The following is a 26124-nucleotide window of genomic DNA, read 5'->3' as shown; positions in this document are numbered from 1 at the left end:
GCCTACCCACACAAGTGAGGTATCATTTTTATCGGGAGACTTGGGGGAACATAGATTAGCAAAACAAGTGTCATTGCCCCTTGTCTTTCTCTACATTTTTTCCTTCCAAATATAAGAGAGTGTGTAAAAAAGACGTCTATTTGAGAAATGCCCTGTAATTCACATGCTAGTATGGTCACCCCTTAATTCAGAGATGTGCAAATAACCACTGCTCCTCAACCCCTTATCTTGTGCCCATTTTGGAAATACAAAGGTTTTCTTGATAGGTATTTTTCACTCTTTATATTTCAGCAAATGAATTGCTGTATACCCGGTATAGAATGAAAACGCACTGCAGGGTGCAGCTCATTTGCTCTGGGTACCTAGGGTTCTTGATGAACCTACTAGCCCTATATATCCCCGCAACCAGAGGAGTCCAGCAGACGTAACGGTATATTGCTTTCGAAAATCTGACATTGCAGGAAAAAGTTACAGAGTAAAACGTAGAGAAAAATTGCTGTTTTTTTCACCTCAATTTCAATATTTTTATTTTTCAGTTGTTATTTTCTGTAGGAAACCCTTGTAGGATCCACACAAATGACCCCTTGCTGAATTCAGAATTTTGTCTACTTTTCAGAAATGTTTAGGTGTCTGGGATCCAGCATTGGGTTCATTCCCATTTCTGTCACTGACTCTAAGGAGGCTGAAAGCACAACATTTTTTAAAAATGGGGTATGTCCCAGTAAAATGCCAAATTTGTGTTGAAAAATTGGGTTTTCTGATTCAAGTCTGCCTGTTCCTGAAAGCTGGGAAGCTGGTGATTTTAGCACCGCAACCCCTTTATTGATGCCATTTTCAGGGAAAAAGCCACAGCCTTCTTCTGCAGCCACTTTTTCCCATTTTGTTTGAAAAAAACGAAATTTTCACTGTATTTTGGCTAATTTCTTGGCCTCCTTCAGGGGAACCCACAAAGTCTGGGTACCTCTAGAATCCCTAGCATGTTGGAAAAAAAGGACGCAAATTTGGCTTGGCTAGCTTATGTGGACAAAAAGTTATGAGGGCCTAAGCGCAAACTGCCCCAAATAGCCAAAAAAAGGCCTGGCACAGGAGGGGGAAAAGGCCTGGCAGTGAAGGGGTTAACTGAAATATGTTGGTTATAGAAGAAATACTCCAACTTAATCCAAAAATTAATCATTTCATCATTAAAAAAAATGCAAATCTACTAATTCATTAAATTATGAAAATACTTAAACCAATGATATTGATTACACTGGTGTTTCGCGATCTTCCCTGTTTTCAAAGTAGTAACAAAAATTATGGACATTTTAGTGTACCGCGGTACTACCAAGAAATTACTGCACTACTTATAAAATGTTTATAAAAAAAGAAGTATGTAAATATTATAGAACACTACTTGAAGTATCTTTACAACTGCACAGAACACTGCACATAAAAAGACAGGTGAATCTCTGGAATCGTAAAGATACTCCATACAAAAATACACTAATAGTTAGTGAATACCAAAAAAATAGTTAACTTATACCAAAATTGTAAGTTTACCTTTCTGAATAAGCCCCATTGAGTAGTACAAAGTACTTACAAAAAAAATAAATATATAATATGAAAACAAATATAAAAAAGCACTGTACTACAACATAATACCCATTAAAGCCCAGAACACAGACTAAGGGCCTAATTATGATCTGGCAGCATTGTGGCTGAGACCATCAATACGGTGGGAGTGAGGCTGTCATGTACACCACTGTACTTAATGCCACACCACTCTACACCACTCCAATCAATGCCACTCCACTCTATGCAATTCTACTCTATTCAACTTTGTCATAGGACTCTTACCTTGAGGGTAAGACTACTTAGTTTAGGGCTGCAGCACCACCATGTGTGGGTGATTGAGATAGTCTCACACTGACTAGAATCTGTCGGCCTGACTTCGTCAGCTAGCTAGCAGCACCTCACATAAACCTAGTAAGCAAAGGTGATTTGTGGCAGTCTAGGAAGATAACACTCTGACTCTTCAGAGAAGTTGTAGTGGACAGATCTTATCCTTTTCTCTGAGTTACACAAGTTCTCACATATTCCGAGGCAGACAAGAGACGCAGGTTGTGTGAGTGTTGTGATTTATAGAGAAGTCGAAATGGTTATCCGGTCCGAAGCAGCCTAAGATCCCAGATAGATTAAAAGGTATAGAAGGTGCAGGTGCAATGCAAGGGGTATATCAACACCCTCAGAATCCAACCCAAGTTAGAGGTTGTGGTGTCCCAATAGATCCTAGTACAGGAACGGATGTAAATATTGTAAAAAGGTCAACTCTTCGTCATGTTTGTAATACACTGGGGCACTGGAAGTGGGAATGTCATTTAAATCCTGCCAATAAAGTTCAAAATGCAGGGTTTGTACCATCTCACAATAATATTTGTAACCAGATGCAGGGAGTCTAAGGGCCCAAGAGTCAAAATGTTAATGTTCCCTAAACTCTGACAATGCAAGTCCCTCAACCTCAGATGCCACAGCAAAATGCTACTGGCATGTGGCAACATCCAAATCAAAGTCTGAGGATGAATGCAAATGGAACGCAGAATGGAAATTCATTCCAACAATATCCTTTGCTTGATAGAGGTAAAGGAAATAACTCTGATCAGTCAGCCTTATGGTGCTAGAAAAGGAAGGAAAACTACATACTTGGCACAGCCTTAGAGGTAGACCAGAGTAGACCATTCGTAGATAGTGAAGTGGATGGCCCCCTATGGCAGTTTTGGTTGACACTGCTGCTACCCGTTCTACTCTGAGAACTGTAGAAATCCCAAACCTACCCCTCTCGGGAAAACCAGTCCAAGTTGTTGGTGTGGAAAATAAACAAATGATGGTTCAGGAAACTGTCCCAGTCCTAGTAAAAATAGGATTGTTTGAAGGCAAGCACAAGGTCATATTATGTTACTCCAATCCAGTAAATCTCTTGGGAAAAGATTTGTGGTTTAAATTTAATTGTATTATTTATTGTATTAACCAGCAGTAATAGAAGTCCACACCTAAGATGAGGATGCCGTTTTTAAGTTGATGAAAAACAAAACATATTGCACACTTCTGACATCGTTGACACTTAATGGTTTGCCCCTGGATTTGAGATAAACTGTTAAGCATGAAATGTGGGAATTTTCAGGGAAAAAAATCAGATTAATAAAAGATGTAGAGCATGTCTGACTCATTGTGAAACCAAATGTGGAGTTCCCTAATACTCCACAGTATAATTTTGACTCCTGAGACAATTGCTGGAAAAACTCTTATAATCAAGTCAACGATTCAGCAGGGAATTTTGAAGGAAATAATGGGAAGTCCTTGTAACTCTCCCATCATGGGTCTTCAGAAACCAAATTGAAAGTACAAGATTGTACAAGATTTGGGTCACAGTTATCAACCAATGTCAGGCCTTCTTTTCGATACCTCTGCATGAGGATGGTCAGCTCCTTTTTTGTGTTCCAGCCCGGAAACAGGGCCTTAATGTAGTGTTGTGTCCCACAAGGGTTTACTGAGCCTCCATGGATCTTTAATCAGATTCTACAGAAAAATCTGGAATCTCTGATTATGCCTTGCAATTCAGTTTTGATTCGGTTCCTGTTGTGCCTGTTTTGCCTGACGACCTTAAAGCTGTAATTGTAGTTAGTACTGCAATTGAGAGGTGCACAAATATTATTATGGGTCATCCTTTAATTATACATGTGCCTCATTCAGTAGAACATTTATTGACTAGGAAACACAATATCTTTCCAGCTGTAGACTCACAAAGTGTTAGCAGGTGATCCTGGCTGCAGAAAATGTAACAGTCAAATGATGTGGAATTTTGAATCCTGCTACCCTATTGCCAATAGTGGGTCAAGGATCAGTTGAAAATGTGAGGGAGACCACAATTTGGCTTTCTGTCACTGAATTATGTACCAAACCCTGACCAGACATGCAGACATATGGGACGAACCATTGCTTGTATCTAAATATGTCCTTTATGTTGATGGCTCATGTGTGAGAGACAGCAGAGGAAGTCTGAGAGCAGCCTATTCTTTCTGCACTCTGTCTGGAATTGTCAAAGCTCTTGGCTTCAAAGAATATTTATTGCCCAAGTAGCTGAATTTATTGCTCCTACAAGATCATGTTGTGTCTCTGATCAATTGAAAGTGACAATCTTTACCGATCTTTACTGATAGTCAGTACGACTTTGGCATCATTCATGATTTCTTGCAACTGTGGTCTCACAAAGGATTTATGACATCTTCTGGATCTCCAATCCAAAACAGAAAGGACGTGAAGAATCTCCTCGATGCACTACATTAGCCTGAGCAGGTTGCAGTGGTTAAGTGTCCTGCACATTGCTCTGGAGACAGCCAAGTGACTTTGGCCAATAGGTACACCAACGAGATTGCAAAGTACTGTGCACACAATGTCTGTATATTTAAAGGGCCTTGTTAGAGCAGGTTGTGTCAAAAGAGAGATGACATTTGGGCTTCAATGGATGGAAGACTAGTGTTGCCAAATAGTTTTTTACCCCCTTTGACCTGAAATGTTCATGGCCCTGTTTTCATTGGCAGGGGCGCTATGCTAAGGTTGTTCAAACAAACCTGGTTTATTCCTAAATTCAGAGTGATGGCGGAAGTGTTGTATCACAGGTGTGTTGTGTGTCAACAGAACAGCATTGGGAAGAGCACTGCAGTTACATTGAGCCACATAGGGGGATCAGGATGACCTTGTAACATAATTCAGATGGATTTCATTGAGATGCATATGTGTTATGGATTGAAGTATGTCTCGGTCATTGTATGCATCTTTTCCCAATGGGTTAAAGCGTACCCTCCTAGGAGAAATTATAGTCTCACTGTAGATAAATTATTATTGAGAGAACTTAGCTCTAGGTTTGGTTTCCCAAACTCTTTGGAATCAGATCGAGGAACTCTTTTCAACAATGGGGTCCTAAAGCTGTTGTGGGCAACACTACAGATGGACAAGAGATTGCATGGCAGTTATAGACCTGAGGCTTCAGATCTTGTCGAACAAGTGCATGGCATGCTGAAATCAAGATTGGCAAAGGTGTGTGCTTCAGCATCTCTAAAATGACCTGATACTTTGCCTCTTGTTTTAATGAGTCTTTGGGGTGTACCTGATTGAAAGACTGGACTGTTCCTCCACAAAATCCTCAGGGGGAAGGCGATGAGACTGCCAATGATTCCTGCAAATGCACTTGTGAATTTATCTGATGACATGGTCCTAGAATATTGCAAAGGACTAGCTGATGTGTTGCGTTCTATGTCTCATCAGGTTGGAACAGTCACAGCCCTCCCCACAACAAGAACAGTGCCATGACCTCAGTCCCAGCAATTGGGTCAGGAAGACGTGTCTGGAACCTCATTGATGTGGCCGTATCAGATGAGTCTGGTGATAATGACTGCTGTCAAGTGTGGAGGTCTCTCCAACTGGATCCATGCTTTCCTCACCTGCAGGGTGGATTGTCCCCTCAATGTGACAGTGCCTGTTCCAGAAGAGCTTCAGTACTGCATGCAGGACAACCGGAACAGGTCAGTCAAACTGATGGGGACCAAACTGAGCTTGAAACAGCACTCTGAAACAGAAACAATTGAGGTTTGTCCTGAGGTGCAGGAGTTAGACTCTGTATCAGACCCCAGAGAAGGGATGAGTGCTAGCGGAAAAGCGAGCGGAAGCTGGAGACCATTGGCCTAGTCAACAGGAGTGTGAAAGAGTGAACCTGCCTAAAGAGCGTGTACCATCAACGATTGCTGATGAAACAGAGAATTCTGATCCAAGTGAAGCAAAGATAAGGTAGTGAAATGGAGAAAAGTGAAAAGAACAAGAGTACTGAGTCGTAGGTATAGTTCACCTGAATGGACCTACTTTAAAAATAATGCAGATGAAGAATTCTTGGAATGCTGGCATCAGCATATTGGTTCAACTGAGCCTCCGTTAATTGGACATTGTGATTGAGCTGTATTTGGTACTTTCATTGTCTTTTTTCTTTTTTCTTGATATCACAATCAAGACATGTATAAAAATAGTACTTCAAAGTGCAGCACGATTACATAAATGCAGAATGCAATTCATTAAATTCGTTCTCTGCTACTTTGGAACATGTAATAATTTTCCCATAAAAACATGTCTTAAATACTAAATAAAGTGCTTGTGCAACAATTAACCTTAGATTTAAAAAGAAAAAGACTATTCCACATTATGCTCAGATTCGAATAAATACAGACTGTACAAGTGATAGGAATAATGATTTATTCCTAATATATCTGCCCTAATTCAGAAATTAACTGCCAGTCTTCTTTTGTAATCCTGCATTGTGTTTTCTTGAAGACTTTTTCCCTAAAATCCGTAAGCAATTTGTAAACTATATAATTGCATAACAATCTTTACCAATAACCCGTGCCAAATAAATTTCATCTTACTAAAGTTCACGACATCGGGTGGTTTTGTAAACTAGTTTTTGGTATATTGCTATTACGAAAATGGATAATCTGAGAAAAACTCAAGCAAAGTGCAGATTTCAGTCCCTCGAGCTGTAGTAAGATCTCATCCCATGTCATATAGCTAACTCTGACTATAAAATCACTCAGCTCTCTGAAGCCTTTAGAATTCCACATCCTTATTACTGAGCTTGATAAGGTGACCAAATAAATTGCACTCCTGTAATTTAAGAAAGATATAACCTAATGATATTTGGTGAGTTTTAAAAAAAAGCTACATCCTGTACCTTAGCTCATAAATAAACCTTTAGGTCGTTTTTTTGTGCAATTTTGCAATTTTTATAAAAACTAGGAGATTTATTGCTGACTCATAAATCAGCTTGCCCAACAGAAACATTTCAAGCATTTCTCCATCATCAAGATAGCACGCTAGCATGTCCTGCAATGCTGCATGATAAGATATTTGAAAATGAGTGAATGGCAAGCTTCTCGGGTTTTATCAAGTTGTAAAGTTGAAAACTTTACCCCTGGGACTTATTCCTCCAGATAAAATTTCGCACCAGAGAGTCCAGCTCCCAAAAGTGAGAGTTGTTGACTCTTATTGGAACATTATTGAACAAAAAATGAAACAGTGGCAGAATGGACATCTTGATTAGAGAGACCCTCCATATCAGTCAATGGGCGAACCAACCATATTTACAAAAGTGTTTATGCTTTTTTAACATCCTTACAAAATTTAACTGGAAGAGCTGATCATAATTTTTTGTGACAAATATTCCCAAATATCTAATATCTAACATCTTCGCTTGCTGCTGAAGACAGACAGGAAGATTCCCCACTTTAGCATTAAATAGAAGAATCTCAGTTTTACTTTCATGTATCTAATACCCTCCTATTTGAGTAATTATGTCTAACAATCCTTGTATATTGTCGTAATATGGCTTTATATCATCTGCGAAAGGTTTTATTTTTAGGCATGCCTGTTAAAGGTGGCAGAATCTCCCTCATGCTGCGAATATTACAGGCCAGTGGCTCATTAAAAAAAGAAAATAATATAGGAGAGAGAGCAACCCTGTCGAGTGCCACTCCTAATTGTAATAGAGCCTTTGACTTTTGAATGAATCACTATTTTGGCTTGGGATCACTGATATAGGGCCCTGATTATTGTTGTAAACTGCAGAGGGAATCACAATTACCTTAAAGTGTATTACAAAGAATCCCAATTAATGAGAGCAAAAGCTTTCTCAGTGTCCAGCATTATCAATTCTGCTGGAGTTTCATTAGATGCGAAAAAATAAACTGCCTGGATTAAAAAGTTAGTATTTGGCATCATTAGTCTGTTGGCCACAAAACCGCACTTGTCCCTATGTATTTACTGCTGTGCAGCGGGGGATACTCCTGGGGCCAGATGTAACAAAGGATTTTACCCATTCTGTGTCTATGGGAAAAAGCTTTCGTACATATGGCCCCTGGTTGCCCAGAGCTTAGTTAAAATGTTATAATTTGCATTAAGCAGACTGATTGAGCGATATGAGTCGACTTTTAACTCGCTCTTATCCTTTTTAAAAAGCTGACTATTGTTGACTCTTTAAACGTTGAGGGTATCTCTTCTCCTATAAGTACTGCATTATACGGTTTGACTAAGAAGGGCACCAGTTCCTCAGAGAAAACGTAATAAAGCTCAGAGGGGAATCCATCATTCCCACAGGCCTTTCCACTTGCCATCTTTTGGAGCGCTTCTTTGATCTCAGAAGACGTTATCTTAGACAAAATAGTCTCTAGCTTGGTTGACAACAACCTGGTTAGGGGAATGGAACTTTTTCCATATTGCTCAATATGAGAGAGTGGGACTGAGTATTATTTTCATATATTCTTCCATAATGCTGCATAGATACTTGAGCGATGGCCTCCTCCTGGAGGACCACTGAGGTGGTCTCCAGATACTGAATATGCTGGACTGTCTGGTTTTCCTGCTTTAAATGAGTGGACCAGACAAGATGTTTTCCTATCTGTTACTTTTCCTCATACATCTCTTGATATGCCCTTGAGCTATTTATTTTGTCCAATATAAAAAAAACTTTAAGATTTTGTTTAGTTTTCTCCAGCCGAATGCCAATTGTGAGTTTTTAATATGAGCCTTTCACTGACTATTTTGAGATACCTTGTATGAAATAATATGACCTTGGGCTGTAGCTTTAAAAGCCTTCCAAACTACAAACAAAGATGCTGTATTCTTATTCACCTGGAAGAAATATTTTAGGAATTCCTTCCTATTCAAAACCCACTCCTGATTGCTAAGCAGGGACCGATCAAGCTGCCATCTGGGTCTCTCCTTGAGAGCAGCATCTAGCTCCTCTGATACCATAATTACTGAATGATCTGAAAAAGTGTTTGCCCAGATATACGATTCATGTCTCTTCAATGCGTGGGACACCAAGAAAACATTTAGTTGAGGTACTGTTTTATAGTGGTGAGAAAAGCAACTATATTGGGAGACCGCAGGGTGATCTTCTCGCCAAGGATGTATCAACTGGAAATCGACTTCTATTGTATTGATGGTTTTCTTGGTTTTAGGTTTAAGTTGTCTCTTCCCCCGATTTGAGGTATCTAAGGAGACATCCTGAATGTAAATGATGTCTCCTCCAAAGATAAAGGACCCCACTGCACTCATCACTATGTTAAGTAGCTGAATTAATGACTCAACTTCATAATAATTCACCAAATTTACTGGGGTTTCTTGGACTAATACTTTTAACCACAGTTAACGTCCTTCGGTGTCTCTGATAGCCTTCTTTATAACCCAATCTATTCTATTACTCAAATAGATTGCCACCACCCTCAGTGCCAACCCAGAAAATTGAAATAATGCTAAAGAATTCTGCTTTGGAATATACGCATTGGGATTATTACTTTTCAAGTGAGTTTCTTGGAAAAAGATCACCTCAGGACTAAATGTTGTTAGCCACTTAATGATCCCCCCATATTTATGGTGATTTAAAATTCCATTAGCATTGTAGGAAATAACCTTAAGCTTTACCATTTCAAATATATTGCCAGAAAATTATCAACGTGCCTTTTTTCACCTCTACACCCGTTGATGCAAACTGCCAAGAAAACATTGCTTAGCCAATTTGTCTAAACAGCACCCTTTTTCTGTCTATTCCTGACATTTTTAAATGCTTGTGTAGTCACTTCCATTCCCCCTCTCACTCGAAGTGACCTGTACCTAAGGCCCACCCACCTGGGGACTCTAAGACCCCTCCCCACCCTCACCCCCCTAAGTGACCCTGGTACTACCTACCCCCCCAACTACAAACCCCCACACCAATACCCCAAACAAGGAGCCTTGATATGGAACCCTTATCCTTACCCTTACAGCATACAAGAGGGCCTTAATATTGTACAACCATGATGCTGTGTATTCACTAATATCTACCTAGGGCCTCCCTTCTGAACCCTGATTACCCAACTTCCCTCGCCTCCCCCCCACTCAAATTCAGTATTGAGTGCAAGAGGGCTATGGTAGCATCAACTGTGTGCAATATATTTGACTGACTCCTATAAAGGACTTTTAATTTGGATTTCTGCACAAGGTCCGCAGGAGCCCTAGCTTTTTAAAAATCAGATATCAGCTCTTTTAATTTACGCCATCACCAGGTTGCAAGGGCAGACATGTCCAAATAAATTCTGAAAGAGAAGTCCCCAGGGAATTGATAGGCCTTTGCTTTGATTGGCAATGCAAGAACATGTTCCTTAATACAATAGTCCTCAAAATTCACCTATATCGTCTGAGGATATCGAACTCGATGAGCCCATGTTATAGTACAGTCCAAATTTCAATTTGCCACTTCTGAGAAGACATGCTGAGTTATAAGGTCTGTAATTAATTTAGAGACAGTCTGCCCACTCTCACAATCTTCAGGCACCCCCGAGAACTTCAAATTTGATTGCCACGATCAATTTTTGGCATCATCGATCCGGATTCGTAAATCGATCAGCTCTGACTGACATTTGGCAACTGAAGTTTCCAAGTGGGTCCCTCCAGCTTCAAAATCTGACATCTGTTGCTTAACCACCATAACACAGGTAGTCAGCTGCTGAATATTACTGCTTATAAGATTTAATTGCGCTTGAGTCATCCGATTTGCCTCTTCTTGTAGTAAGTTCATAACTTTGAGCTCCCCCAATATTTGATGAAGCAAAGTCTCTGTTGACGAAGCGCACCTTTCATGCTTTTCATCTTTTTCACCCTCTACCTGGATTTGAGTGCCCGGCTGAGGGAAACCTAATTACATGGATGGGGGTGCAACCACATTACAGGCTTCCTGCTGACAATCCCCAATAAGCCAGAAGGAAGTGTGGTCAGTGGCATGCCAGAAATAATGAAGGAATCTGAACGAATCCGGATATTAGATGGAGAGTTATGTATAATAGGCACTGAGTTACACCTAGCCTGCCTGCTTACCAATATATTTTCAGCAAGTTTTCCCATCTTTGCAGGTTCTTTAGACATGACTGTAGCAAATAATGGATAGGTCTGGGGGCATGGACTTCCACCTTCCTGTATGCTGCTAGGGCCAGGCTCGGACCATGACTGGGAGCCTTTTTCAAGGGGAAGTGAATTCTTCAACTGGCCAATAGCTTCTTTAAAGTTCCTGAGTGCACTCCCCTCCTGACCCTCTAATGCCACCTCATTGTGCTTCGTCTCATGGTCAGGAAATACAAGTTTTGTTTGAGGGACAGATGCCATTTAGATAGAGGTGGAGGTGGAGGGTAAAACAGTCTGAGTAGAGCCTAGACCTGGTGCCTTTTACTGTGAAATCAGACCTTTACCCTTTGAATTGTGTAGAGGTTTAGCATTTGCACACACCTTAAACTGTGTATCTCGTGAAATCCTCTTCATCCTCGTAAAAGCACCATTCACTATGTGGCACACTTAGCTACTTCAGGTGTTGCTTGGAAGTCACAAACCGTACCCATGCCTATGAGTGCCATTTCCGTGTCAGTCCAAAGCATATACCATCCCAGCGAGAGATCCTAATGCCACTCTTGCTGGGAGCACGCTGGTGCGAAAAGCCACATCTGCATAGGATATATGCTCATGCCCCCCTCTACTTGTTGGCCTTCCTTCAGTTAAACCGTATACAACACCAGGCAACTATATGTTGAGTCCAAATTTTCCACTCACCCACACATGGCCATATAGTTCCTAATCTGCCAATTCTGCTGAGTTGAGGCAGACAACAGTGCAAAGTGGGGGGAGGAGGGATCACAGGCAAATGCACTATATACCCAGCACAGCTCGTCTCAAGCTTCACAATCTCCAAAGGAGGCCAATAGAAATTGTTTTAGAACGCAGCTTAACACATCTCCATACAGCTCGTTGCGACCCTCTCAGGCTCCGAGGAAATGTGAGGAATCAAATTTCTTTGTTAAAGTGCATCTCCACACCAGAGCGCGTCTACGCACAGCAGTGCGCCATTCCTCTGGGACGCCTGCAGCGATCAGCCGCGGAGCATGACGACAGCTTCTAACGTGAGCGAATCGACCTGGTGATTCAGAATTTTCATTGTCATTTGGAAACGTAGTTTGTGCACATGTTAGAGACATTTATATTGATCGAGATCAAGGATTTAGAAAAACACCAAGGCCCCAGTAGAAGAAAGAGTGTTGTCATTTAGAACATGAAGTATAGTAAGGAAGTCTCACGAAGATTTATATGCGTTATTGCTGAATGAACTTTGAGCATTATTTTCATGATCGCATTGGTATAATCAACAAAGAGACATTTACTGCTGCTATACTTTGCTTGATAATAGATCTGATTCTAAAGACGTAATTGAGTCAAATCAAAGAAATAGACTTAGATGCATAATAGGTGCTTTATTGCTAGTTTTGCTCACCATATTAATAATATTGCTAGTAGAAGTATCCCCCCACTAATGCTGTAGAGGGAGGAACGTCTTCTGATATTCCTTCTCAAACTATTAGTTCTAGGAAAAGTGATAGGATAAATGAGAAAGCATTACAATTAGATACATCTAGAGGAGATTATTCTGCAAATGTATATTTCTGCTTCCTATATGAAGGCAATGAACTGCTATGTATGTACTCATTAGCCTGCATTTGTTTCAGAAGGTATTACTTATCATCACATCCCTATGACTGATGGGATTTCATGTAGTTTGTTGTTGAGTTTATTTTATGGGACAGTACATTCTCAGTAATATTTTTTCAACTACGACATGGTACTTTCAAAAATATATTTAAACATTTGGATAGACGTCCAGTCCCTTGGGAAATAAAAATCATTGCAAGATTTTTCAAACCTGTTTCCATCTTAGATCCTGTATATGCACAAAGACACAACTGAACTTGTCTTTTATCAGATGTAGAAAAGAAGTTCTTGAACTTAGTTGAAGACACAAGGGGAGGTTTGGAAGCTGATTCAAGGTAAGATGAACTTTCTGAAGTCAGAATAGATAGACAAAAGAAAAAATAGAACTCCAGTTATCTGGAAACATAGCTGCTTTAGTTTTAGTTTAGTAAGATAAACTGAGTTGTGCATCTGGATGGAAAGGTCCACCACTGACAATGAGTTTGTGAGAAAGAGTGAATGTGAGCACACATTTGAAGTTCAGGGAAATTTTAAGTTGTATTTGGATGGAAAAAATGCAGAAATGCCTTGTGTTTATTTTATTTGTGGAAAGCAGGCATATTTTAGACTGCCAAAATTATGGTATGGTGCATGTTATTTGGGAATTTGTTTTCCCTAGGATTTATCGTGTGGGGCACTTTGATAATTCTGTTTGGACACAGGGGTCTAGACCTAAGTGAGGTGTGAGTGCAGGAGAAGTAGTGAGAGACATTTTTGTTCTATGATTCCATCTATGGGGGCGATTTTGACTGATTTTGACTGATCTGAAAATCAGAAGGTTGTCTACTATAGTGGAAGAACGAGCCACTATGCTGGAGCATTATTGGGTGTCAATACTAAAATGATAGCGATCAGATCATTGGTTTTGCAAAATCGTCTTGAGTTAGACATGTTGCTTGCAAAAGAGGGCGGAGTCTGTTGGATGCTTAAAGTTCAACAATGCTGTACTTTTATCCTGAATAAAAGTAAGGATTTGCAGAAGTATATTCAAATTATTTCAGGGTTGACAAGAGATTTGAATGAATTGAAAGCAACCGGTTGCATGGAAAGAGACTGTGAATGGATTTTCAGCTATATGAGGATGGTTTTGTAACTTAGGAACAGGAATATTATGTATTGTTTTAAAACCATTGTTGATTCTTGTTAGAAATGGGGTCTTTGGTTGGCAGTCAGGTTACCCCCTGTCCAAGCAAGGACCCTCATTCTAGTCAGGGTAAAAGAGAATCACCCCCAGCTAACCCTTGCTTACCCCCTTGGTAGCTTGGCACGAGCAGTAAGCTTAACTTCAGAGTGCTAGGTGTAAAGTATTTGTACCAACGCAAACAGTAACTGAATGAAAACACTACAAAATTACACAACATGGCAAAAGGGCAAAAGTCCAACAACTCTTTTGACCGTGACCATGGTTTTGTTTGTAGAATACCAACTTTTCTGGAAAACGAAAGTTCAACAAGGCAGAAAGAGAAAGAGAGCATAGGCTGAATTGGAAGATAGTCAGTGCAAATATTATAATGATAAGCATTTGGGGGAATCCAGGTGAAAGTTGTTCAAAACAACTAGGTGTTAATGAGTCTCATTCAAGAATGAAAATAGATTTGTGATGACTCTAAAAGTCATCAGAGAGAGGGCTGAATGAGCGTAGCTTGGCTGTACCATTAAGTCTCTGAAATAAGAATGCAAAGGGGGGCCACTTCCTGGTGGTCACAATTTGGTGGTCACATTCTGTATAACATGATGAGGTGTTTTTATATAATTACAGCGCTGCAAAGCATATGAGTGGAGTGCACCATTGGATATAACATCTAAGTAACGTTTCATGTATATCTATTTGAAAGGAACACTTTGAAAGTATTATTTTGCATAGTCAATTCGTATATTCTCACATGTGAGGCTTAGAATTTATTTAATTTGAAAGTAAGACAGAGAATATTGCTCATGTCCTATTCCACTGTCCAGCGTAAAATAGGCAGAGGGTGCTGTGGATTAGGCCTCTCTGTAAATCCTTCGGTATTGGAGATCGGCACTCGGCCCTTAGGATTTGCAGAAGAAACCTGCATAGGACTGTGGCATGTGGAAGAAACCTGCATAGGACTGTGGCATGTGCGTTGGCAAACCTTTTAGAGGCAATATGACACATCAGATCTAAACTCTTGACTACCAATGTATACATTTTAATAAGTAGTTTATAATGGTGTCCTTTTGTATTTTTTATTCTAACTATATATATATATATATATACTTATCCATTTATTTTTGTTTAGGAAATGTTTATTGTCAGGGCAAAAAGTTTTATGCGAAATTATAGCTTGTGAGTCTTTCCTACCGGCAACTAACTAGTTTGCACATATTGTTGCTGGTAGCATAGGAAATAGTGTGGTGGATAAAGCCTAAGTCACTTTTTTTATATGAAGAATTGTACTTGTAAGCATGCCTCCATTTGTTTTAGTTTCAGTTTCTTAATTTGTTTTAGTGTCCTGGGTGCATCCATTGCAGGTCAATTCATATTTTATGCATTATGAAACGTTATTTACAAGCTTTCGGATGAAACTCTTTTTAATCTGTTTAAAGAATGTAATGGTTTTATTCTTATTATAATGTGCTTGTATTGAAGGTTGTGTGCCAAATTTGCTTTAAGGGCATTACTTTGCCGAAAAAAAGCTGAACTGAATTTTAATTGAATTGAAAGTAAATTTGTGTTTAATTAACATGGCTGGAGTTAAGGCCTACACATATATCTTTCTTTTCATAGTTAACTTTCAATGTGGATATTGTTTTCTTACAGGTTTTCTCTCTGAGATCCAAGTGTTAAGAACTGAGACGGAGTTAACAAGTGGATTTTTGTGCATGAGTGATATTAAAGTTGAGACAAGCCATGCAAGGATGAAGAGGAGTATTCTGGAAGTTGGCAGTTGTAACCTTTTGATTTTGCAGAGACCAAAGAGTATTGGATGTGCAAGGTCTCTGAAAGTTGTAACTTCTAATTAAAAATAATTGGGGGTTCAATCGAGAACCTTTGACTGTGATGTCATTGTCTTGGGAAATTGAGATTTTAAGAAAGTTTACTTTGTGGAGATCAGATCTTTTTGCACCCCTAGAGCTGAACGGACCCTTCAGAGGTACAGATATCATACTTTGATCCAAGGTGTCTTCATGCTACATGCACCTCTCTGTACAGAATACTCAGCCTCTGTGTGCATACTCTTTCTCAATACTCTTTGAGAATTAGAATAGTTAGGTTTTAGTTTAATGATTAGACATGAGAACTTGGTTCTAGAGACATATAACCACATGCCTTTTATGATTTTCTGTATTGTGGCAATTGAAGTCTTGATCTTGTAGATGCTAACTAAGTTTAATATTGCTTTAACTCTCATTTGATGATTTTGTATATGTATACTATGGTTTTAAGACTCATTTATGTAACATTTACTTTGAATATGCAATAAGCTCCTTTGAATTTTCGATTTGACTTGAATATTAATGTGTGACTAATGAGTTGCACTGAACTTGATTGAAATGATTTAATACCTGTCTCTCTCTATCCCTCAGAACTGAGCATAAAATATCCATCGGACCCCCGAAGTAGAGTTAGGGCCCCAGGCTCCATCACAGGCAAATACGAGATTAACCAGGAACATGCCGTACAGAATCTGGATTTATGATTAACATGAGTGGTTCTGTGACAGATACTCAGACCGTCAGAGGCATTGACCCGATGGGAGTTATCCATGCCTCTGAGTCCAGTCTGCCTTTGCTTGTGGCTGCTGTCAAGAGGATCCACCAAGAGGAAGAAGCAGGGTCATGTGCAGTGGCGGCCACTGCAAATCTCAAGGGTAGTGGTGAGGGTGAAGGGGTGGACTGGGGTAATAAAATAATATATTTTTTTTAAACTTACCTGCCACCGCCAGCCACCTCCCTCCTCTTCCCTCCCAATGGTGTTGGTGTCCAAAACAGTCCCTGGAACACCAACACCGGCTCCCCATGCAATCCTGGCACTGCTCTCATGCAATACCTACCATGAGAGCAGTGTATGGATGGTTCTGAGTAGCTTGGTCTGTTGCTCAGACAGTTCAATGGAGTCTGTGTAGTTTCTCCAACCTGGCTGTGCAACACAGCCGGATTGGAGAAACCTAAGTGCGCATGTCAGTTTGGCCAGCCTAAGGTGACCGGCCAAACTGACATGCACACTTAGGCCCATATGTATACTCCCTTTGTGCCAGATTAGCGTCATTTATTTTGACGTAAATTCCACGCAAAGCTAACACCATATTTATACTTTGATGCTAGACCCGCCTAAAGTCAAAATATCCCAGTGTGCGTAATTTTCTGGATGCGTGAAATCACATTACGTCAATGAGTTGCAAGGTAGGCGTTCCAGTCTAAAAAATGACTTAAACATCCGTGCGCCATATTTATCCAACTGCGCAAAAATGGCGCACGACTGGGAGGCGGAGCCGGAAAATGGCACAAATCCCGATTTGCGCCAAAATTTAACGTCTGGGTTAGGGCAGGCGTTATGGGGCAAACACACCAGTACTTAAGGAAAACTCACACAAGTAACATCAGAGCTCAAAAAGGAAGACATGGAGGTGCTATTCATCCAGCATGCACGAAGACGCAGAGCACAGAAGCAACAGCAGCAGCTTCCACCACACCAACAGGGACCCGAAAGGCAACGCAGAAGACAGGAGAGGATATTCAGGACGAGGACAACCCTTCAGGGCCTCAGGGAACATGACATCATCCAGAGGTACAGACTAACCTGGCAAGCCATACAGCAGCTGCTGCGCCACATTGAGCCACAGTTGGCACACAGCTTGCAGACACCCCACATCATTTCACCAGAGACCAAGCTGCTAACTGTCCTGCACATGTTGGCAAGTGGCTCTTTTCAAACCACTGGTGCCCTGGTTGCCGGGATCTCACAGCCCTTATTCTCTGCCTTCCTTCCCAAGGTACTTGATGCCATCATCTCCCTCACACCATGCCACATCAGCTTCCCCAACACACAGCAGAAGCAGCAGGAGACCAAACAGGGGTTCTATCAAATCAATGGCTTCCCACACGTTCTTGGTGCCATTGACTGCACACGTACGGATTGTGCCACCTGCTTCAACGGAGCACACACAGTAAGCACACACACTCCATCAATGTGCAGGCCATTGTGGATCACCGTGGATTGATCACCAACATCGTGGCAAAGTATCCTGGGAGTGTATATGATTCCTTCATATTCCACCACAGCACCATCAATCAGCTCTTCCAGGATGGACAACATGGCAATGGCCTACTTGTTGGTATGTACAGAAACCTAGTTATATACACACAGCACAGCAACCCTGTAGGACACACAACACATACACCATTACATTGACACGTGGCCAGGAAGACACTGAAGTTGTGACACTGGTAGTCATGTTTGATATCTTGACCCAATGGGATACACACCTATGGAGAAATGACAGAGAAGCCACTTCAGAGCCACAAGGGACACATTTAAAACCACACAGTGACAATGACATGGCCTTAACTGGCAGTACAACTTGGAAGATGAATCTTCCAATATCACATCAATAACACTCAATCACATACCCTTCCAAGCAATACGTACTGTGTAAGGGGTGTGTAATGTGTTTTGCTGCAGGTAAAACACCATGAGACACAGAGCATGATTATGCTGACTCTAACAAAGGTGACATGGAATCATTGAGGCAGTACCAACATCTCACATCACTCCTGGGGTGACATTGCCCGCTAGCAATAAGGAAGTGGACTGTGCTATGAAAACATGTGGATGTGACACTAATTCAAAGTGCACACTGCTACAAATTCGGATTTAGACAATTCCCCATATGCATAACAGATGTACAGGCACATGGACCTTCTGACACTAAAACCTTCACCCTCACAACCAAGTTAGCCAGCTTACCTGGAGCAAATTCAGTAGTGTAGGTACATGTTTGCACATGAGGCAACTCGGTGAGGGCACAAAAATAGGATTGCGTAGAACTTGTCACACATGGGATAATTGTTCATTGTCAATTGTGAAAACTTCAGTGCTGCCAACTTATGGAGATGTGTTGTACATTGTCACCTAGCCAAATTGTAGTGCCTCACTGTTACATTTCACATGCAATTACATATGTTGAATTTGATGGGATGTTCAGGCCATATAGTGCAACCGTGTTACCACCAGAGTGGAATCAATTGTGTGTGTGGAAGTATCATGTCACCTCCAGTGAAGGCACATGGACACTTCTTTCACATGACATAATGCATGGGAGATACACACTGAACTGCAAGTTTAGAAATATACAGCTGATATCAGGTCAATCAGCCAAACACCTGTTTTGGTAGTTAAACAACTCAATGCAGAAAGAACATCTTAGAAGCCTAGGATCCCACACAATACCACAAACACAGATGAGTCACAGATGACACAAGATAACAACTTCCATGCAAAGTGATGAACAAGGTGCAACCAACAACCAAATATTTACCCTCATTTTCAGCTGATCTGGGTTAGGGGATCCAGCCATGGATCATGACCCCATTTGCCAACCCAAGCACAGCAGCAGAGCGTGCCTATAATGAGGCACATCGTAGGACACGCACCACAGTTGAGAGGACTTTTGGCATCCTGAAGTCCAGATTCCAGTGCCTGGGCATAACTGGAGGCAGCCTCCTACATTCACCTGAAATGGTCTGCAAGATCATTTTGTCCTGTGCCATTCTGCACAACATTTGTGTAAGGAGCAACATTCCCCCCTATGAACCAGACCCACAAATGCCTGAAGAGGAGGAAGAGGAGAATGCTGTCTGTGAAAATGAGGGGGAACATCCAAACACTGCTGCAGGATTGCGTCGCAGACAACACATCGTACAAAACTTCTTTTAACTATAGTCACCATCACCACTTTGTTATCATATGTCATTAACCATCTAACTTCATCACTCAATCATGCTCTGGGTAATTTTTTATGCATCCCTAGGAATCATAATCAGAGTTTTGCCTCATGGATCATTGCAGAAATACAGATTGGGATACTGAAAATGCCACATCACATTTGATGGGTATGAATGTACAGCCAACATCACACACATTGTAAATGACATATATCCTGTCTATTTCACATGTGAAGGGCAATATCAGAGGACCACAGCTATGAGATACATCCATTGCAGCACATGACACACAACTAAGACACCATCAATCATAAGGAAAAAAAGTGTCTCATACATGAGGCAGTGGATGTGCCATTTCATTGGTAACAGGAATGTATGACCATATCCTTGTCATCAGTAAGTGTGACATCAGCTATCTCTGCAAGGAGCATGTGTGACAAGTTGTCCATCTAAGCTGAAAATGGATAGCACGAGTGCCCCAGGTATGACAAGCATTGCTCACTAAACATGCCCTGCGCTGTCCGTCCCAGGTAATAAGTCCTGCAACTGCCATGTTTTAAGTCTCTCCCCACCCTTCTCTAGGGGGCCCTGTAAATAGACTATCTGTACCCTGAGATTCTTCAGCTACACACACCCAGACTCCCATTCTGACTCCTGTGTGCTTTGTGCTTCCCACTTCAGGATGGCATGCCATTCTCATAGTTCAGCAGTCTGCATGGACTTCAGGTCAAATAATGCACTGCCTGGTAGTCGGTAAGACCTATCATCAGCTGTCCATTGCTTCCCATGTGAAAGGTCCACCTGGCCCTTTGAAGTTGATTCTCAACTCCAGGACTTGTGAGAGACTGAAGCTGCACACACCTGTGAGCACTACCATGCAGACCAGCCATTTGAACCTGCCCTTGCTGCTGCCTGGAATTGCTTAGAAGCTTCCATTTTCAGAATGTCTTTGTTGTGCATAGGCATACAAATCACTTGTGTACCAGATCCCTTGGGGGAGTGTGTAACGTTGCAGACCACAGCAAAGACTGTTTTTAGTTCCCACAGTGTTGTTCCTGCTTGTCCCAGTCAGAGTCTGCTCACTGTGTATTTGCCTTGTTCATATCTGTTCCTGACAGGAACCTGGATCCTGTTAGTCTGACTGGTTCCAGTCTTTGCGTTAAACATAGAGTTCCCTGTGGCTACATTTGTCTCATAGTTGCTTTCCATGCTCTCTCTTGCCTCATGGGTTATTATGTGTGGTAGTTCTACAATGAATCCTCAAATGGATAGTATATTTTAATCATGTTACTCATTGTCATCAGTTCTGGGACATGTATTTAAATGGCCTAATCCATCCCCCATCCCTTTATCTGGTTTTGCATGTAATTATTTTTGCCAAACAGTGACAGTGTGCTATGGCTATCTGCATGGATTCGGTAAAGTGCCTCCAGCACAACAAACAAGGCTTGCCAATGTGTATGTGAGGACAAAACATGTTTGTGCCCTGACGGTTCACACACAGAATCACTTCTGCCGCCACCTTTTGATAATGCTTGAGTGGTGACTAGCTGTGAGATTAATTAGCACAAGGGCACTGATGTTCCCTGTTGCAGTGGGAATTTTCAAGACCACCCTGCGTACACATGTTGTGATGAAAGCTGCCTCTTACCTATTACGCATCCATAAAGTTTTTGAGAACACCAAGGTTGCCCTGTCATCAGCCTTATGAAAGTTCTGCAGTGCCATAGCTGGACTATCACCATGTGTGTCGTTAGTTGATCTTTGGCTTTAGGTCAAAGCTGTTTTGAAGGATACTCTGTCAATTGAGGGAATGGCTCCACAGACTCATGACTAGACCTGCACGTAACTATGACAAAATGGAGGCCAATACTGACACAGGGTACACATGGCCACACACTTGAACTAGACACCTTTGTGCCATGGACCACTGGAAATATGTGAGGACATGCAGCATGGTCTGCTGGTCCTCCACAGCCACAGGAGAAACATAGGTCATGTACCTGACTCAAACTGTGGTGTACCAAAACATTTTTGGATTGGATTTGAGACTCTGTGTCACGAACACTGTACCTACGTAGCATGTTCAAATGCCTGACTCATGGGTAGTATACACACAAGTGACCATGAAGTGGTATCCAACATTTCATTATATGTGATGGGTTACATTTCTGACATTGCCATTATCAACCGTCCTCTATCTATCCTGTGTATAGTTTGTCATGGGAGATGTTTTGTCCCCAAAGTCAGGGAAGATCACACAGCATAAGATGCAACAGATATAACAAACACATATCATGACTGATGTTCCTCAATGAATGGCATCTGATGGTTATCCACAATTACAACACATTCATATAAGCACATTATGCAAAACATTTCTTGTGACGGTCACACAGAAGCACAACAACAATTAAAATAGCCAATTCACAGACATAAACACACAGGCCATGAGTGCATTTTTTTAGTTGCGTAGCCTTGCTATCCTCTATTGATGCAAAACCTGCTCAAACTAGGAAATACCAATTTTATTCCAAAAGTTTGTGTTGCTGTTGAGTCAGTTAAGAGAGCTAATCTGGCACAACAACATGAGTATTATGGTCCGCAGTAATGTGGTCTGCCACATGTGCCCAAGCACTAGAACACACACAGCAGGTCATAACATCCTATCTTTGTATAGTTATAGCCTTCATGTATTTTAAAAAAAGGAAAATGACACAAACACAGTTATAGATAGTTTTTTGAGGCAAAAGCATCAAAAAAGATGCATATGCATCACAATATGACGCACATGCATTAAAAAATGACGCTCACACCCATAATACATCGATTGGTCCCTAGTGTTAATTCCAACACTGAACCCCATGAAATCAGTTATCCATTAAAAATGTATTGATCCTTGAATGCGGGGGAATTTTCAAGTATATGTGTCCCAAAAAAATTTACGCAAAGCCCGTAAGCGTCATCAAATTTCACACATTATAATAAAAATGCACTGCATTTGAGACAGGAAGTGATGTATTAGGATATCCTGTTTACAGAAATGGTACAGTGGGTGTACTTTAAATTTCACTTTGCAGTCTGTGATTCTTCTGGACTGTGTGGCTGTGTATAGAGTTGTGTCTGTGAATATTGTGCTTTTGTCTCCTGTGTGCTATTTCCATTGTCTTCTTTTGTTTTTGTAAGTGTCTGTGTATATCAGTGTAAGTGTGTTTTTGTCATTTTTTTAGATTAGATTTGTCTTTGTACTGTTGGGAGTGTGTTAGTGGGTATTGTTAGTTATGGTGGGTATTATTGGGTTGTTTGTGGGTTCTTTACGTTTCCTTTCCATACCTCCTTTCCCTGTATTTCCTACTTTTCCCTTTCCTATCCTTATTATTTTTGACATGTTGGGAAGGCCACGTCTGAGGAGAATGGCTGAGGAGGAGCTGTGGGCTTTTATACAGCTGGTGTGCCACTTCCTCCCCCTGATGTTGGAGGATGGTGGCAGGGTGATACAGGGGTATCACACCGAGGCTAGGTGGCTCAGGTGGGCAAAGGTGCTGTTTCACCTAAGAAGACTGTTTAACAGCCAGCGCAATGACCACCAGCTGAAACATCGCTGGGCTGACCTGGTGGCCCGAGAGCAGGACCTGCTGGACCACCTGGGTGTGGTGATTGGTGGCCCTGTTGGTGAGTACTAATTAGACTAATATGTACAGTAAAATGCTCTGTAGTGACAGTAGCAGATTTTGTGACATGCTGCATGCAATGATTGTGGACATGTGCAATGCAAGCTGAACTAACAGTGGCACTGATTTATACAATTTTTGCTACGCATTACTGTCATTTGTTGACGCAAAAGCTACACAAACTCACAAAAGACAACTTTATCTTGTAAATTAGTGCTGCTTTGACGTTGATAGATGATGGTAATGCAGCACAAACAAAAGTATTATTCAGGGCCTGTGAGTGTACCAGAAATGAGATGTATTTCACAAGCTAATGCAAGGTATCAATGTAGTCCCCAAATTTTTTATACCATGTCTGAACAGTATTCATGGCCATACGTACAAAGAACTTCCTAACCTCCGGTAATCTCTTAGGCTGATATTTCGACTTGGTTTGTGCAGCATTTAAGTTAATTATGGATGCCAAAGTAATGCACACTTGATAATATATAAATATTTTGTGCTACTTTCCATAGCTGTAGCATAAACAAGTGAAGCAAATGCTACACGTAAAAAAAGAACATCTGGCCCTAAGTTCCTTGTTTCTGTGTGTTTACGTCTGGACAGATAATCTTTCACATGGCAAAACGTAATTGTGCCCGGATTCTACCAGATTGAAGTAGCACTAAACAGGTTAATCTCGTGGCTTTTCGGAGTAGGCGTAGAAATCCTATCATTGAGTAGCATGGCCCAACAATAATTTTGCCTTGGGCACAATTGCTGGTACAGAGCTGGTGCATTTGCCATCTGTGTCACTTTATAGCCAAACAATTTTCTAAAGTTAATGGGTCATCATGGGATCCCTGAACTTTGTGAATGCATGGTCACAAATTATTTATTTGAATGATGTTGTGCAAGGGACCACTGACTGCTTCAATCATACATTTAAAGTGACGAAATAGTTTCCTAGTTTATGTTTGGTACACCCTTGCTTATCTAGTGAGGCGTATGTTCAATTGTTAACTTCTCAGTATGAAGGCTATCACAAACATGGTGGTATGCTAAGATCAGCAGGCCAGCATTCCTGTGAGTGCCACCATTCCCAAGGTTCTTACAGATAGAGACATACCTCATCAAGATTGCAGAAGTAGGACATTTGCTAAACCATGTTTTAATTAGCGGACAGTGTCAGTTTGGTTGTATAACCACAGATCACCCAACTCTGCAATTCTAAGATAATGAATGTGGCAAACTGTGATCTACAATACCTGATATAGGTACACAGGGCCCTGAGGAAAACATTTCAGGTGCAATGACTACACCTGTGCCCATGCATTCTGTCACGGATCATCATGTTAGACACTGTCAGCATATATGTTTTTGTTGTTTTGATTTAGATAAATGGCCAATCCATGTTTCCGTAACATTGTCATCAACTATCACACAGGATCCCTGCCATCATGGTTTCATAGGGGGTATATACGGCTCTGGGTACACTGCCAATGTGGCATATGTAACCTACATACAACACAGGCACACATATAATGGACCATTGAAAGCACATTAATTCCTGGACAAAACTCAACCCACATGAGCATCACACAGTAACTCATTGTTCCTTGATGCACAAGCCACAATACCTGAGTCACTGGTATTGCAGTGCACCAGGAATGTGGCTTTGCATGTATCTCATAATAAAAAATGATGAGATGGAGTACCCTCTAGAAATAATTAAGCACAAAATTGAGTAATCATGTTTGGCACCACATGATTGTTAGGGCCAGTGCATGTGTGCATATGTGTGTCTATCACTCACTGGTGTGACAGTGTCAATGCATGTTTGCAGTAGTATGTCTGTTGGGGTGTCTACATGCCTGATGTGCTGCTCTATCATATAAAATGTCACACACAGTAATTTGTTGATCCAGGTTTTGTTCAGTGAGCAGACATTAAGCACATTTCACCCTTCCATGTTTTACAGGTGGACTCGCACCATATACAATTGGTGAAGTGGCTCGATTTGCGGACCCAGACGTATCTAGTAAGTATTAATATGTTTGTCCTGTGTTGTGCTTGCAGCTGTTGTGTGATTGACTCCTGTGTGTTGAACTCATTGCAAAGTATGATGTGCAGGCACATGATCTGATATGTGATTTGACTGGAGGTTGACATTTTGTTCCATGTTTGAGTTGGACATTCTGTGGCGGAGAGTCATATATTGGGAGTCGAGTGCTGCGCAATAGGCATGGGCAGGTGAACAGGGTGATTTTTTGCTACATGTATGCCAATGATTAATTTGGAGGTGGCCCGTTTCATGATTTAGTCAGCAAGTCATACGCTGATTCACACAGACCAGTGATGCTGAAGTCTTACCCACAGACTTGAGCATCCCTGTTAAGTAATGAACATGTGGGTCTGTATGTTTGAATTCCTAGCAGCATCTAGCTCCACATGTTGTGCTCCGTTTATGTGGCACTTGAGTGAAATGTCATAGGTGTGCATGCACGTCAAGGCCAGATGGGTGCTTGCATCAATGTGCTTGTTTTTGGAAAGGTATCAGTGAGATGTAATGATGTTGATAATTGTCCGCAATTTGAAAAATAAATGTAGATGTGATTGTCCAATGTTTGAGTCAATCCTAGTTGGCTGACCTCCTTACCTGTGGTAGACTGACTAAACCCATGGAGAGCTGTCCAAAGCTTTCTGGCTGTCCTTGATGTTTGAAAGTATGTGTTGCATGTATATCCCTCCCTGAGGCACAGGGTTAGGGTTAGGAAATATGTGTACCTAGGTGTGAGGATCCCAGTGTAGAAGACTGAGATGTAATTCAAACATTCATGTGTTCCAACCTACAATGCTCTCTCATGATTACCAACTGCATACCGTCCAGGCAGTTCCATTTGCAAATCACAGGTCTTGTGGGCCTTGACTGTCATCCAGAAGATAGTCA

The 26124-nt window shown here is 41.1% G+C and overlaps 1 long non-coding RNA gene across 1 annotated transcript in view; it reads left to right on the top strand.

Annotated features, from left to right (window-relative positions):
• Positions 1–6447, top strand: part of LOC138296239 (uncharacterized) — a 319690-nt gene extending 313243 nt beyond the window's left edge. Inside the window, exon 2 of the long non-coding RNA XR_011203792.1 lies at positions 5299–6447. This is a non-coding gene — a long non-coding RNA (uncharacterized lncRNA). The remainder of the gene's footprint in view (positions 1–5298) is intronic.
• Positions 6448–26124: the final 19677 nt, after the last annotated feature.

The sequence above is a fragment of the Pleurodeles waltl genome, chromosome 5 (assembly GCF_031143425.1).
Source record: "Pleurodeles waltl isolate 20211129_DDA chromosome 5, aPleWal1.hap1.20221129, whole genome shotgun sequence".
Lineage (NCBI taxonomy): Eukaryota > Metazoa > Chordata > Amphibia > Caudata > Salamandridae > Pleurodeles > Pleurodeles waltl.
The sequence above is the reverse complement of the archived record's forward strand: the minus strand, read 5'-3'. Positions and strand labels throughout refer to the sequence as shown.